We start from the raw sequence: 16646 nt of genomic DNA, 5'->3' as shown, positions 1-16646 counted from the left end.
TGTGGTCACCATCACTTCCCCTGGGCAGCTGCCCTCAGACCCCCAGTGGCCAGCTTGCTGGAAGGACCCGCACTCACCCTCTTTCTGTCACCCACAACAAAGCCCAGCACTGACTCCAGAGCATCCCTAGCACCCAGTGGCCCAGTGAACCTGAATCTCTGATTCCTGGGCCTTGCTCAATTTGCCCAACACTCAGATGGCTGAGGATACCTAAGCTTCTACAGCCCACTAAGAGACAAAGCCAAGATATGAACCCAGTTGTGCCTGACTCCAAAGTCCACACTTGAAGAATAACAAGAGAACAGAAAGTAGAGTCTTCTCATGAACACTCAGTTTCTCCTAGCAGAGTAAACCACACTGGTAAGTTAAGCTGAGCAAATGGCTAAACATAAAAGTAAATGAAATTCTCACTCAAAAACGAAAAAGTAGAATTAAGTCTTGTATCACAAAGAAATAGCCTGGAAAGAGGGAGGAAAGTCTTAAAAAGAGATGGAGCATTAAACAACATAAATGTTGTAAAACTCTAAGATGTGTCTGCTAGGGAGGAAAAGCTAATGACAGAAGATGCTGGAAGCCATTTGTATGTGCTCACCTTTGTCTCTGTGACAACTTCACTGCACTCTCTTGATACCGCTTGCTGTAAGAAAAGAAACAGTAGACACTGAAAAGGCAAGAAAAGGGTTAAGTAGTATTTTCCTGGTGGGCAGGAGAACAGGGCTTCAATCAGGTCTTTCCTAGGGATGAGAATAGCAAAATGAGAGAGAAAGATGTATTTTTTTTTTAAGATTTGTTTATTTGAGAGGCAAAATTACAGACAGAGAGTGGGACAGACAGAGAGAGGTTTTTCTTCTTTTGGTTCATTCCTCTAAATGGCCGCAACAGCTGGAACAGAGCAGATCCAGAGCCAGGAACCAAGAGCTTCGTCCAGGTCTCCCACATGGGTGCAGGGGCCCAAGCACGTGGGCCATCTTCCATTGCTTTCCCAGGCCATTAGCAGGGAGCTGGATAGGAAGCGGAGCAGCCAGGACTTGAACTGGTGCCATTTGGGATGCCAGCACTGCAAGCAGAGACTTAACCTACTATGCCCCTAGAAGTATTTTTTAACAAATTTACAAACAAGAGGAAACAGGAGGATGTTACAAAGAGGACAGTCTAACTTCATGCAGCCATGGAAATCATTAATTTACCTGATGCTCAACCCTCAAAAACACACATGGTAAAGAGGAGCATGCAGTCTTCAACCTTGTTTGGAAAATGACACCATGCAGTGACGGCTGAAGCTAAGGAATACTCTTTCCATGAGGGCCCCGACTCAACACTCACCATTTCCCAAGCAGAGATGGCAGGCTTTCTCTTGGGAGGGCACCTTGTGGAGAGTCACAGGAAGTCCCTTCTCTAGCCTCTGACGCCCCTGGAAACCATGGTTTCCAGGTCTCCCGCAGGGAATCTGAAATTGTTGCTTGGCTTCCCTCTTGGGAGCTGAAGGCCCATTTAAATGCAAAGAGAGCCTGGGAGGGAAGTAAAGCCCCATTAATTTGAAGTAGGGCCACTGAAATCCTCCCTGCACAGACAAGTCCTCTGTGGTGTGACCTTGGGCAATTCCTGGCCTGCAAAAAAAAAATTAAACAGTGTTGATGGTCAGAGCCTTCTCCAGGGCTTGTTGTGCGAAGGCTAAGATTAAGAGCATGTGCGAGCTCTGTGTGCTCGGCAGATGTGCCACAGCACCAAATACTCTCTCCTGTGACGGAAGACAAAAGTAGACAAGTTTAAGGGAGAAAACGGAGTGCAAAAGAGGAAAGAAGACTAGACCAGAGCTGTAACTGGCCAAAATGGAGGCTCCAAGAAGCATCCTGGGTGAACTGCTGGGGCTAAGAAAATGGGGAGCATATAGGATGAGTTTCTTTCTGCCTCTACCAAATGCAGACACATCTAGAAAGGAGACATTTCTTCCCCAGCACTGTGTAGATGAGGCCAGCCTCCAATGAGAAGCTGTGAACTGGCAGAACTCTTCAGAGCACAGAGTCTACAGAGATACTGAAAGCAAAAAGAAGCCAGAAACTAAACTCTCCTACACCTACAATCCATAGATCTTTTACTTGTATCAAATCAGAATCTTCTGGAGGGCTTGTTACTATAGACTGATAAACCTTCACGCAGCCTTCCTGATTCAGTAGGTCTGGAGGAGAGACCAGAAGTTTGCATTTCTAGCAGGTACCCAGGTGAGACTGATGCTGCAGCTCCAGGGACCACACTTGGAGAACCACTGTCCTGCACCTTCATTTCATAACCCATATGGGAGATTCTCAGCCTAAAGCTGATAGGGACTTCAAACAGTTCATTGCCCTCTTGGCGTCCCAGTACTTTGAGCTGAGACCCTGTGCTGGATAACTGCTAGTTCTGATGTTCTGCCATTTTGCAAGTGTCCTGCCAGGTCCATGCATTCACCGCCTAACTTTCAGCTGGGAATGGGAGAAGACCAGGTAGGTAAGAGTCATTGAGTGATGAAGAGAAATATCTCCAGAAGACAGAAATATCAAATACCACACTTTTTCCCTACTGCCCAATTTTCTTCTTCTTTTTAAAAAAGGGTTATTCATTCTAAAGAGTTACAGAGAAAGCTAGAGATAGGCAGAGATAAAGAGGTCTTCCATCCATTGGTTCACTTCCCAAATGGCCTCAATGGTCGGAGCTGAGCCAAGAGCCCAGGAGCTTCTTCCAGGTCTCCCATGAGGGTGCAGGGGCCCAAGGACTTAAGCTGTTATCCGCTACTTTCCCAGGCACATTAGCAGGAAGCTGGATCAGAAGTGGAGCCGCAGGGACTCAAACCAGGGCCCATATAAGATGTCAGTGCTGTAGGCCAGGGCTTTAACCCCCTGTACCACAGCACTGGCTCCCCCCAATTTTCTTCTATATGCTGAAGTACTCTCCGGACTTCAATTAAGCTGCCCTGGAATCCTGAGCTTGGCAGATATTTAAAGTAAAGAATAAGCTGTTTGGTCAGGTAAAGTTGTCTTAAACACCTTCCCCAGAAGGAGTCTCAGCTTCTGTGACTCAACAGTGACATCTGGTGGCCAGAAGGTGAGTCCCAGGCCTGAAAACACCCACACATGCCTCTGAAGATTGACACTGAAAGGGGATGCCTAAGTGCCCATAAATAAGCCCAACTATTAATCACCTATGTGGCATACCCATACTGTCTGTGAGCAATCTTTTCTCTTGGTTGAATGCAAAAAAGGTTAATGCCTCCAACTCCTATTTTAAATCTCTATTCATTGACCCATTTGAAAGGCTAAGATCTTTAGGAGGCTGGCAACCCCTCTGTGGTTAATGCATCTTAACTACATTCATTTTTTAAACTGTTTGGTTAAAGGGACGCATCAAAGCATTTGGCAGGGAGAAAAATAAAGCCTAACTTTGCTTCCAACGATTTGATCTAAGCAAATAAATAAGTCATTTTCATTTCCAGTTTAACATAACAAGAATATTTTTACATGATAATTTGCTTTTAAAAATTCTAGCTGTGAAGTTTAATAACAGCACATGAAGCTGCCTGTCATTTCATATTTATGTTCCAATCCCACTTTTGACAGTTCCCATGGGCTCTATATTGCTCAGCTAGAGAAATTCTAGGCCACATTTTCAAAACAGGTAGAAAACTCAGCTCCAGAAGCAGGAAGGAGGAAAGAACTTTTAACAGAATTTGAAACATACAACTGGCTCTCTTTTAATCTTGCTGTAACACAACACAGAGAAATGATTAAGCAAACTCCCACCTCTAATCCCCTAAAGAGATGACCATGGTCGCAGGCCTTTCCCAAAGCCAGCCATGTCAGGAAAGCCCCCATCACAGGATCTGGCCGATGGCCATGTCAGCTACTAGTGATTGAGTGTGTGCCCTGTCTATGCTGGGCACCATGCCTAGACCATCCCAGACAGCTGGCTGAGTCTCCACAGCATCACCCAAAATTCAGAGCCACAAGTATCCCATCCCCACAAAGAGGAAACCAGGGCCCACCAGGCAATGGCCTTTGCACAAGGCTTCATGGATAGCATGGGTTGGACCTGAGTTCTGAACCCAAAATTTTTATTTCAGAGTAGAGCCAGGTAGGGTGTGTTGGGGTAAAGGTGACCCATTCCTATTAAGTTAAATTGTTCAAACCTCAGTTTCAGCATTCTGTCTTCCTTCCCTACACTTCTCACCACTGCTACACACACTGCCAAAGCACCTTCCACTGACAGAAAGGCCTCTTGCCTATGGAAGCTCACCCAGCTTCTAACCACCCCTACCCTAGACTACCTCACTTTGAGTGGGTGGCATGAACATAAGCATCTTAAAGGCAAGACTCATATCTAAAGAAGCTGTATTATCCTAGCAGCTGGAACAGGCTATTACAAGCAGTCAGTGGCCCAGGGTTTGCTCACAGAATTAACAGGTGAACAAGTAGAACTTGAGAAATGAACTTCCGCTCTGTAAGAGTCCCCTGGGATCAGAGAGGAGACTCCTTCCATTGGAGGAGTGGACAATGAGGATGGTAGTGGCCAAAGGATTGAATGAGGAGAAAAGATACCCAAGGAATCCGCTAACAAGGGAGCTCTGTGCCAAGGGTGTCACTAAAAACCAGCGCATTTAGACCACTGAACAAGGCAACTTCAAGTCAGAGTCAGGCACTGTGGCATAAAACCTCCCCCTTTTTTGTCCCTATCGTGGGGCCATTTTGAGGCATTTACTACCAGCCCCCTGCGTTATCCCTCTCTGTGCTCCTCTGCACCCTGGGAACTCTGAAGGCACAGGCTGTCTGGTCCTCTGCTAAATCCTGGGTGCCCCTGACTCAACAAATATTGCTTAATCATTCAGTCCTTAGTTCCAGCAGCAACTAAAAAGAAGTGATAAAGAAGAAGCTTGTGTCAAATCTAGAGCAATAACCAGAGTTCATCTGTCTTTTGCTGAAAGGGTGATGTATGTATTTTCATATTTTGTAGATGCTAATTGTTGACAACATGATTCGGTGGCTCAACAAATTGGAACTGACACCATCAACCTGCTCAATCCATTTACAATCTTTCATCGTCAATGCAAGGGACTTTGTCAACTGAGCAGGGCCAGCTTCCCTCATGAGGCCAGCATCTTGTTTCCTATTAGTGATGAGCATTACAAGTAAATAGATTGGCTTAGTGTGTTAAATTGCATCCAACAGCCCAGCAAAAATCACTAATGTAGGAAAGCTAATGTAGGAAAATAAAAATCTGTCAAGTATGGAGAGGGTAGAGTCAAGTCATTGCACATTGACTGAGCAGAAGTTTTGCTAACTAGCTTCTCCACCTCCAGCCTTGGTATCCCACCCTCCACAGAGTACCCAGAGTGATCTTTGTTTTTTAAAATTTTACTTATTTGAGAGACAGAGAGAGCTCCTATCCACTGGTTCACTCCCCAAATGCCCACCAAGGCCAAGACTGGGTTAGGCCAAAACCAGGAGTCAGGATCTAAATCCAGGTTTCAGTTGTGGGTGGCTAGGACCCAATTACTTGAGCCATAACCTGCTGCCTCTCAGGAAGTTGGAATTGCAAATGAGCCAGGTCTTGTACCCCAGCACTCCAAACAGGATGCAGGTGTCTCAGCTGGCATCTTAACCATCAGGCCAAATGCCCACTCTCAAAGTGATCTTTCTAAAATGACAATCAGCCCATATCACCTCCCTGCTTAAAAATCTTTAGTGGGTTCTCCATTCTCTCTTATTATATTATCCTAGACCCTCTGAGATCTGGGCCTTATCTATGTCTCTAACCCAAAAATTGCTTTCTTTCTACTCCACATTGTGTTTAGCACAGACACGTGTGCACATACACACACATGCACACACACACATACATGCACATACACACTCTCCAGCAATTTCACTGCGTAATGAATGACTGTAGTGTCTCTTCCAATAGGACATTTGCATATGCTGACCCTTCTTTCTGGACCATTTTCTCTGCCTTTCCACCTACTAATTCCTTCAGGACTTAGCTCAACTGTTTTATTGCATCCAAGGAGACTTCCCTAATGTAGTGGATTAAATGGCTGCCCTAAAAAAAGACATGTCTACTTTCTAACTCCTCAGAACCTATGAACACGACATTATTTGGGGAAAGTATATTGTAGATATAAATAAGCTAAAGATCTCAAGATGAGATTGTCCTGGATTATCTGGGTAAACCCTAAATCCAATGACAAGTTTCCTCGTAAGAGACATAGAGGAGTGACAGAGAGAGGAAGAAGAAATAGGTCACCAGAATGAAGTGATACAATCACAATTCAAGGAATGCCAGAAGCCACAGAAACTAAAGGCCAGGAAGTGTCTTTGTCTAGAGATTTTGGACAGACCATGGCTCTGATGACACCTTGCTTTCAAATTTCTGACCGCCAAAATTGTGAGAGAATGAATTTCTGTTCCTTTAAGCCACCAAGTTTGTGGTAACTGGTTCCAGCAGCCCTGGGAGACAAATGCACTTGACCTTCCCTTGTGCTACCCAGCTCTGTGCACATCCCTCTCTTCCACATTTTTGAATGATTCTGTGACTGCTATCTCACTTCATTACCTTCCACACTAGCCCCTGAGCTCAGAAAGTGGGGAGTTTATCTTCTGTGACCTTCAACTAGGTTCCAGCACCTCCTTGAACACTCACAGGCCTGTCAGCAGGTTAAGGGCAAAAGTGCCACAGTCAAGCTTGCTATTTAAAATCCCTAAGTCTCCCAGAGATATCTTTTGAGGACAAGCCTGTCTTTCCTGTCACACCCCTTGCTTAAAGCTTCTCTTGGTCCTTATTTAATATCCTCCCCATCTGGCAACAATGCGATCACCACCATTTACCTGGCCTCCTGAATCATGCATCTATTCCCTGTGTCTAAGTGACAAGCCCTTAAAGTCACTCATAAATAATTTCCATGGCTTTCAAGTGTTTGTCGTTGTTTCAGGGTTGAGTACACCTGTTGTCTGTGGCTCTACCTTCACGAAGGGGAACAGTGAACTCACTGTGATAGTTAAATTATTTGTCTCTGTTTTCAACTGTGTATCATTAAATGAGCATACACTGTAACACTAATGAAATGTTAAGTGAACAAATGACAAATATGAATTCATCCTAAGCCTTTTCTAAGCTCCATGAAGGAAACGTAGATAAATAAGGGTAAATCCTTGCTTTCAAAGGGTTTATAGTCTCAGGGAGTCTCATCTTAATTGCTAACATCTTCTGCTTTCCCTAAATCCTTTTCGTTTGACAGCACACAACTATCCCAACATGTGCTACCAATTTTTCAGAGGAAAAATTTTCAAGTTTCACATCCCTTTGTTATTTTTTTAAAAAACCACTCTATATCAAAAATAGACCCCCAAAATATACCTATTTACGAGTAGCTGGCAGGTGAAGCTAATGATAAATCAAAGAAACAATAGGCATTGGTGATGGGAAAGTAGAATTGTATAGATGCCATGGAAAACAATCTGGCAACTCCTCAAATATTAAATACAGAGGTACTACATGACTCAGCAAATCTACTCCTAGCTGTACAACCAAAATAATTAGAAACCAGAATTTAAGCAAATCCTTTTGCATGAATATTTATAACAGCATTATTCGAATTAGTCAAAAGATCCATCAGTAACACAGCACCCAACAGATGGACAAAATGTGTTATATCCATACAATGGAATATTATTTAGCCATAAAACGAAATTAAGTACTTACACAAGTTTGCAACAAACTTTGACACCTGAAACACCCTGCAAGTGAGAGAATCTAGTCACAAACTCAACATATGGTACAATTCCATTTATATGAAATGTCTAGAATAGGCAAATTCATAGAGACAGAAAGTTGCCAGGAGCTGAGGGGCATGTGGATAGAGGGGCTGACAGGGAAAGTGACTTCTCAGTTCTGACTGCTATAAAAAATGCCATCATGATTTCAATGATATTTATTTCTCAAAGCTCAGGAGGCTGGAAGTTTGAGGTCAAGGGGCCAGCACAGTTGAGTTCTTGATGAGGACCCTCTTCCCGGTTATGTCCTCACGCAGTCTGCCCTGGTGTATGTACACAGAGAGGTCGATAGTAGTCTTTCTCTTTTCATAAGCATAGTAATCCCATAAAGATGTTCTACCCTCATGACCCCATCCAAATCTACCTACCACCCAAAGGCTCCAGCTCCTAAGGCTATACTACTGGAGTTAGGATTTCAACACATGATTTGCAGGAGAGATGCAAACAGAGTCTGTAACATGAAGCAGAAAACAGTAATGGCCAGAGACTTCTTTGTGAAGAAGTCTTTTTTTTTAAAAAAAAAAAAAAAAAAAGTTCTAAAATTGATTGTGCTAATGGTCACACAATCCTGTGAGTACACTAAAAGTCATTGAATTGTATACTTTTAATGGATGAATTGCATACTGAGTGACTCATATATCATTAAAACTCTTGCCAATAATAGATGAGGCATTTGGTACAGCAGTTAAGATGTCACTTGGGACATCTCCATCCCACAACAGAGTGTTCAAGTCCTCACTCCACTTCCAACTCCCAGGTTCCTGCTAATGCCCACCCTTGGAGGCAGCAGGTAACAGCTCCCTGCCTCCCACGGGGGAAAAACCTGGATTGAATTCCCACCTCCTGGCTTCAACCTGGCCCTGCCACAGCTGTTGCAGGCAACTGGGAAATGAACCAGTAGAAGGAAGATCAATCCATCAATTGATCGATCGATCTCTGCCTTTCAAATAAATAAAAATAAGTTTTAAAGGAAGACAATGAGAACAGGGATCATATCTTCAAAAATATGAGAAATTAATATATCCTAAAGAAAGATAACAAGAGTCAAGCCCTCTATCAACACCATAAACCAGTAGGAAGCAACTATGAATCAAATCCAGGACAACTAAAGCTCCCCTATCTTCCTGAAGAGCTGATGCATGCTTTTAAGTGACTCTGGAACATTTAAAATGATGTGTCATTTGTACCACTAAGTTTCAAGGACCCTGTGCAATAAGTAACATAACGCCTATTTTACAGAAGCATGGAGAAGTGAGGCTGCTCATCCACAATCACTACCTGGTCAGTGGGAGAGGCCGGGTCTGACTCAAAAGCCCAATGCTCAGTACGGTAGACAAGATGCACCCATGGAGACACAAGGGGTGTAATCTGAGAGCCAAGAGACTACCGGAACAGCCAGTGCCTACAAAGCTTACTAAACAGGAGAATTTTTGCAGAGAAGGCATTGAAAGACTTGACAGGTGGGGAATTTCCAGAAAGGAGGGCAGTCAGAGAGGGAAACTAAGTTTCTGTACCTCTGCATGCTGGACAAACAGCAGCAAGAAAAATGAAGTCCGCTGAGGCTGTAAGCAGGTCCTAAGAGAGAGGTGCTCCAAGTGCGAACTGAACAGGCTGATGAATCTGACTCGGGCTGTCCTAGCAAACATGCAGGCTGAGAGACCCACATACATTTTCAGACCCAGAAAAAATTTGATTGGGCAGTAAGATAAATCTCAAATACAATCTTAATCTCCGCAATATATGTCCCGCAGGACGTGGATTCTCCCTGATGCTAAGAGAAGAGAGAAGGTTGTATGGTCAAATAAATTTTGCAAATGCTTAGTAAAACAGGATGAAGCTTTCTTTAGTGAGGACTTCTCCGAGCCTCCACTAAGCTAGCAGTCTGTGAGACTCTCCAGAGGCTGCAGTGGACTGCAACACTCACCAAGTTTACAAACATCAAGGACCACACTCCCAACACATAAAGGTGGCCTCATTGAACTCAGGTCAGTTTTTACAAGTAGTATCCTTTCCCCTCCCTCCTTATTACGTGCCAAATGCTCATGTCTTTGCTTTCCAGAAGTCTTCCCTGAACTCTCTAAACTGACCAAGGTCTCTTGCTAAGAGAGTACCCCCGACACTCCCTGCTCCACACCATGGCATCCGACTTTTTTATTTGTTAGCATTTATTTCATCCTTTTTTTCTTGTTACTCCACAAGCTTCTTATAAAAGGGTATCCCCAGGGTGCAGCACTCTGCTTCATCCATGGTGTTTGCTCAATAAAGCAGTGGTTAAATGAGTACATGAGTTTCCATCTATCTCCTGATAAACTCCTTTGCCCTGTGAAGACCCATCTAGTCTGTCTCTTTTACCAGTGCCAATCACTGGTCAACGCACAGCCTTCTCCAAGCCCTTTCTATGGTTTGTTTTCCCCACAGTCCTACTGCCCACAAGACTGTATGTATCCACACTGCAGGTCCTTCCCTACCCCTACCCGCACTGGGCTAGAGGAACTGGACAAGAGGCAGCTGATCCAGGGTCTGTATAAAGATGAGCTGGAAAAGTCAGATCAGATTCTTTCCCCTGCTTCGCTAATTAGAAATAAGACACATAGAAAGAAGTTACCAATCAGTAACAGATACTGAACATTTGTTTAATATGTCCTTTGAAATCTCTATCTCCACTGTTCAACATTGTAAACATTAGTTATTTAAATGCACATTTAAATTCATTAGAATTAAAAACTCACAGTTACACTAGCCACATCTCAACCATTCAACAGTCATGTGTGGCTAATGGCTCCTATACTGGACAGTGCAGGTGAAGACCATTTCCATCTTTGCAGAAAGTCCTATTGGACAATGCTGTCCTCTGTCCTCTGTCTTTACAGTAAGGTCCACTTACCTCAAATAATGTAAGTGCAACGTAAGATTCTCCACTTCTTGTAACCAAGGAGTCATTCTACCAGAACACCCATTACATGATTCAGCCCTTCATTCATTTAACATCAAATCTGTATTGATGCACAAAGTATCTCTTGCATACTAGGGATGCATTAGTGGATTCCTACCACTGATAAAACTGGGCAAGGAGACCCTGGCTGGAGCCTTAAGTATCTCACAAAGTGATGGCCTTTGCACATTTTCCCCATGCTAACTGAACTTGTAGCTGGGAGTACCAATGTTCCAGGCAGCCTGCTCCTAAGCTCCCCACATCCAGTGAGGCCTCTGGCCCTCAATCCGCCCTGAACCCACCTCTGCCACTCTTGTGGCTGGCCTGGTTCCTGCTTTGGCTCTGCTAAGCATCCCCAGTCCTGTGCCCCTGCTCCCCTGGCCTTCCTGGCAAAAATCTTGCCTCAAATTCCAACCTCCCCACTGTCTTTCCTTGCACACCCAGCTATGCTCATTAATCAGAGATGGCTGTCCTCACCCCTTAGTAGGTACTCAGGGTTTCCCTTAATGGCCAATTTTTCTGGATTCCTTTTCTATCACTGGAACACATTTCTTTAGGGTTTTAAGAAAAACAAATCAAGGTGATCATCAGCCCCTAAGTAATACAGGGCACCAGCAATACATTAAGCACTTGATCCCTTCCAGTCCACACCGCTGTCCTGTAAGGATATCAACCCCATGCTAGAGGTGAGGAAACAGCTCACAAGGATCAACAAACTGGCTCCAAATCACACAGCCTAGAAATGAATCAGTTGGGTTTTATATTTTATATTAAGATCTTATGTCCCAAGGCCAAAGTTCTTTCTATTATATCTTAACTTTAATCTTCTCTCATGGGACTACTGTATCTCAGGGCTCCAGTAGCCTCAAAGACTCTCCACACTTACAGTATCTCCTTACTCCTGCCCTCTATCAAAACACACAATTCTTTCAAATATTTCCCAAAGACAGATAATAGTTTAAAGCCTGAGTCCACTTGGAGAGATTCACATAGCAGCTAAATCAGAAGTTGTTAAGCCCTGGCTTGTGGTAAACTTCTGGCCCACCACCCATGAGCTAAAAATATGACCCATGAGCTAAAAATGGTTTCTAAACTCCTTTTTTTTTTAAGGGTTATTTATTTATTTGAAAGTCAGAGCTACACACAGAGAAAAGGAGAGACACAGGAGAGAGAGAGAGACGTCATCCATCCGCCAGTTCACTCCCCAACTGGCCACAAAGGCCAGAGCTATGCCATCCAAAGCCAGGAGCCAGGAGCTTCCTCCAGGTCTTCCACAAAGGCGCAGGGGCCCAAGGACTTGGGCCATCCTCCACTGCTCTCCCAGGCCATAGCAGAGAGCCAGTCAGAAGTGAAGCAGCTGGGTCTCGAACTGGTGCCCATATGGGATGCCAGCACTGCAGGTAGCAGCTCCACCCACTATGCCACTGTGCCGGCCCCTCTACATTTCTTAATGGTTGGAGGAAAAAAATCAAAAAGAGAATAATGTTTTGTGACATGGAAAAGTTATATGATTTTCAAATTTCAGTGCCAATAAAGTTTTATTGAAACACAGCCATGCACATTATGTATCTTTCTATGACTACTTTTGTGCTCCAAGGAAGAAATGAGTAATTGTAAATTACTAAAATATTTATTATCTGGACAATGGTAAAAGATGTTTCACACCTATGAATGAAACTAAGCATATTATATGCTGATAGTGAAATCTCAGACACTGATCATGACGGAAACCAAATACGTAAGACTGAGATCTCAAAGGTGGCCTTGGAGTTGGTAGCAGTTATGTAAAATTCTCCTACTCTCTGTGTGGGGTGCACAGTGAGGGAGGGGCCTGAGGAGTGACTCTAGTAATAATTAGTAGGTGGGAAAAAGGGACAAACTGTGACATCCTCGATGACACAAACTGCTCAATCTGATCATGCCAGATACTACTTCAAACCTAAGCAACACTTCACAGGAAAACACACTGGGAACATGAATGCCTAGATGGACTGAACATTGACCAAAGAGAGAAACTGAGTCAATTAGGCCGAGAAACGAGCCTCCGCTCTCTGTTACCCCACCTAGCATTACCTGCTCATGCACAGAATTTCCATCAGGCTCCTCGTCCACCGGGCATTCTCTATGGTCTTTCAAGCACTATGATTACTGTTAACGGAACAGTTATACTCTGACACAAGCAAAGGGGTTCTCTGCTATTCCATCCTTTATTTATTTATTGTTGCAACAAATGTAAAGCAGAGAGCCAAGCATCAGTCTGCAACCCCTTTCCCTCCTGCTCTCACTTCATTCTCATCAACAAACACCAAGAGGAATGAGCAGGTCCCCCTCTAAGACTAATTACTCAGACTCAAAGGTGGCTGTCTCTTCCCTCTGTACCCAGAAACATGAGAGAAATAAATAATGAAAATGTTTCTTATTTCTTCTTTTTCATCTTCTTTTTGTCTCAGGGATAAATTTAACACTTAAGCAGAGTACCTATTCTTAGCCTAGAATTTGGGTATTATAATCTATGTCTCTGAAATATTACTCTTGATTTTTTTCATACTTTAATCATTTTTAAAATATATAACTTTCAGTGCTGTACATCTTAAATGATTTTGAAATAGCATATAAGAAGTCAAAAGATTTTGTCTGTATATATATATATATATGTATATATTTATGTATAATAAGCAACATTATGCCGAACAAAAATAATTACCACTTACTGTCAACTTGTATGAGCCAGGCCCTCCACTAGAAGCTTTACATACAACATTTCATTTAATCCTCTCACAATCTGTTCTTTTTTTTTTTTTTTTTTTGACAGGCAGAGTTAGAGAGAGAGAGAAAGGTCTTCCCTTTGCCGTTGGTTCACCCTCCAATGGCCACCGCGGCTGGCACATCGCACTGATCTGAAGGCAGGAGCCAGGTGCTTCTCCTGGTCTCCCGTGCAGATGCAGGGCCCAAGTACTTGGGCCATTCTCCACTGCACTCCCGGGCCATAGCAGAGAGCTGGCCTGGAAGACGGGCAACCTGGACAGAATCCGGCACCCTGACCGGGACTAGAACCCGGTGTGCTGGTGCCACAGGCGGAGGATTAGCCTATTGAGCTGCAGAGCCGGCCCACAATCTGTTCTTTATTGTCAGCAAATAAAGGTGATTCATTAAGAGAGCCTAATTGCAAGTCTGAGACAGAATTTTCAAGATCAGGCCAGGATTTCAGGCAGAAACTGTCTGCAAAGTGCAGCAAGATATTGAGTCCAGCAGGAGTTGTTGATTCACTGGATGCTCAGGGTGGATACAGACATTAGAGGAAGGTAAGCTTTAGCTAGCAAGCTGGAAATACGTACGACCAAGAAAAACAGACAGGGCAAACACCCATGCTCTCAGCAAACATTGAATGAACATCTCAAAACTCGAAAAACTTCCAGTTGTGTGGAGAATATTTCAGTTCTCTCATATTTAAAGAACAGAGGATTGCTACAGGTAAACTACTATGAGAATTCAGTATCCTTTCAGTTTTGGGGAAATAATAGATGGGGAATCAATGACATCACAACCACTGACCCAACTGTCTATACGCTGATGTCCTCTGCTCATCGGATACAGATGAGTGAGACACTGCCACCACTTCTCACCATGTAACAAAGACATGAGAAATGACCGGCTGCCAGGTGAAGATGGCATAATAGGGAGGGAGCTTACGGCTCTAGTCTAGAGGAGGATAGTTAAAAAAAATGGAGAGTCCAATTTCAGGGGAGGGTTAGGGAGAAAATGACAGAGGAAACTCCACACAAACTGGGGGGACAACGTGGACTTACGTGGAGGGTATGCATGTGCACAGCTCGGGACCCCATCAGCTGAAAGCCTCAGTACCAGCTTTGGAATGAGGTGAGACCAGACTGCAGCAGCCCAAGCCACTGGCAATAAAGTAGTGGGAAGAGCCTGCTGTGGGCCCGGCTTGGAGCCCTGTGAGAGACAGTGTACCTGCCAATTTAGAGGGGGAAAATGGGGGGCACGATTCTCTCTCCCTGATCCACCAGGCACTGGTGACCTGTAACTAGCCAAGAGAGGGTGGGTGCCATTCTGTGCCAGCTCGTATCTGCAAGGCTAGCAACTAGCCAAAAGGAGACACCTGAGTCTTGCTGGGAGAACGGATAGGGGGCTGGGTGCTTGTGACAATGGGGTGTCTTGCGTGCCAGGACTGTGAAAACAGTGTGGCAGCATGGGAGGGCACAGGGTGTGGCTGGGACTTTGTGCAGTCACCGTGGGCAACTCCACAAGCTTGAGGCTCCCTGATTCTCTAGTGAGGGTCACAGCTGCAGGATCTCTGTTCACAACGAGGACTGCAAGGATCCTTTGTGCAGTTCCCATGGCAGTGCAGATGAAAACTGTACCCACTGGGGCTACTGCCCAGGCATTTGTCTCCTTTGAGGAAAGGCGGTGAGTGTGAGAAAATGCCAATAGAGCAGAACAAACCTCCCTTTTGATTAAAAAAAGGAGATTTACTATGCCCATGGTGTCACCTTGGACACTCCCCTCACCCTGGAGCACTGAACAGAGCTCCCTGACCACACCCAGAACACTCCTCTGGGTATTCACTGAAAGAGCAGACACTCACCAAGCCACAGAGGCATAGACCAAAGATAAAAGCCATCACAGGGGAAAATAAAACCAACACGTATCATCACAAATGCCTAATAATAAATGCAACAATTCAAGAAACAAGAGTAAGGAAGACAAAATGACACCCCCAAAAGAAAACAATACTTCAATACTAGAATGTGAAGATGAAGACATTGGTGAAATGCTGGACACAGAATTCAAAAGACTGATCATGAGGCAAGAAAAAGAAATCAAAGGGGTATAAATTGGGAAGGAGGAAGTCAAAATATCCCTATTTGCAGATGACATGATTCTATATACAGGGGATCCAAAAGACTCCATGAAGAGACTATTGGAACTCATAGAAGATTTTGCTAAAGTGGCAGGATATAAAATCAACACACAAAAATCAATAGTCTTTGTATACACAGAGAATGCCATGATTGAAAAAGAATTTCTAAGATCAATCCCATTCACAATAGCTACCAAAAGAATCAAATACCTTGGAATAAATTTAACCAAGTATGTCAAAGGTCTCTACAATGAAAATTATAAAACATTAAAGAAAGAAATAGAAAATAACACAAAAAATGAAAAATCTTCTGTGTTCATGGATTGGAAGAATCAATATCATCAAAATATCCATACTAACCAAAAGCAATTAACAGATTCAATGCTATACCAATCAAAATACCAAGGACATTCTTCTCAGATATAGAAAAAATTATGCTGAAATTCATATGCAAACACAGGAGACCCCTAATAACTAAAGCAATCTTATACAACAAATATAAAGCCAGAGGCTTCACTATAGCAGATTTCAAGACATACTACATGGCAGTTATAATCAAAACAGTCTGGTAATGGTACAAAAGCAGATGGATAGACCAACTGAACATAATAGAAACACCAGAAATCAACGCACGATTCTACAATCAACTTATTTTTGACAAAGGAGCTAAAATCAATCCCTGGAACAAAGACTGTCTCTTCAACAAATGGTGCTGGGAAAACTGGATCTCTACATGCAGAAGTATGAAGCAAGACCCCCACCTTACACCTTACAAAAAAGTCCACTCAAAATGGATTGAAGACCTATATCTCCAACCCAATACCATCCAATTATTTGAGAACATTCAGAAAATCCTATAAAACACTGGCTTGGCCGGTGCCACGGCTCAATAGGCTAATCCTCTGCCTGTGGCACCAGCACACTGGGTTCTAGTCCCGGTCGGGGCGCTGGATTCTGTCCCGGTTGCCCCTCTTCCAGGCCAGCTCTCTCTGCTATGGCCCGGGAGTGCAGTGGAGGATGGCCCAAGTGTTTGGGT

At 43.8% G+C, this 16646-nt stretch overlaps 1 long non-coding RNA gene across 1 annotated transcript in view; it reads right to left on the bottom strand.

Moving 5' to 3' along the window:
* Positions 1–16646, bottom strand: part of LOC133748380 (uncharacterized) — a 347690-nt gene that overhangs the window by 236398 nt on the left and 94646 nt on the right. The gene's annotated exons all lie outside the window — the stretch shown is intronic.

Source organism: Lepus europaeus, chromosome 19 (genome assembly GCF_033115175.1).
Source record: "Lepus europaeus isolate LE1 chromosome 19, mLepTim1.pri, whole genome shotgun sequence".
NCBI classification, from domain to species: domain Eukaryota; kingdom Metazoa; phylum Chordata; class Mammalia; order Lagomorpha; family Leporidae; genus Lepus; species Lepus europaeus.
This window is presented reverse-complemented; position numbering and strand designations above follow the sequence as displayed.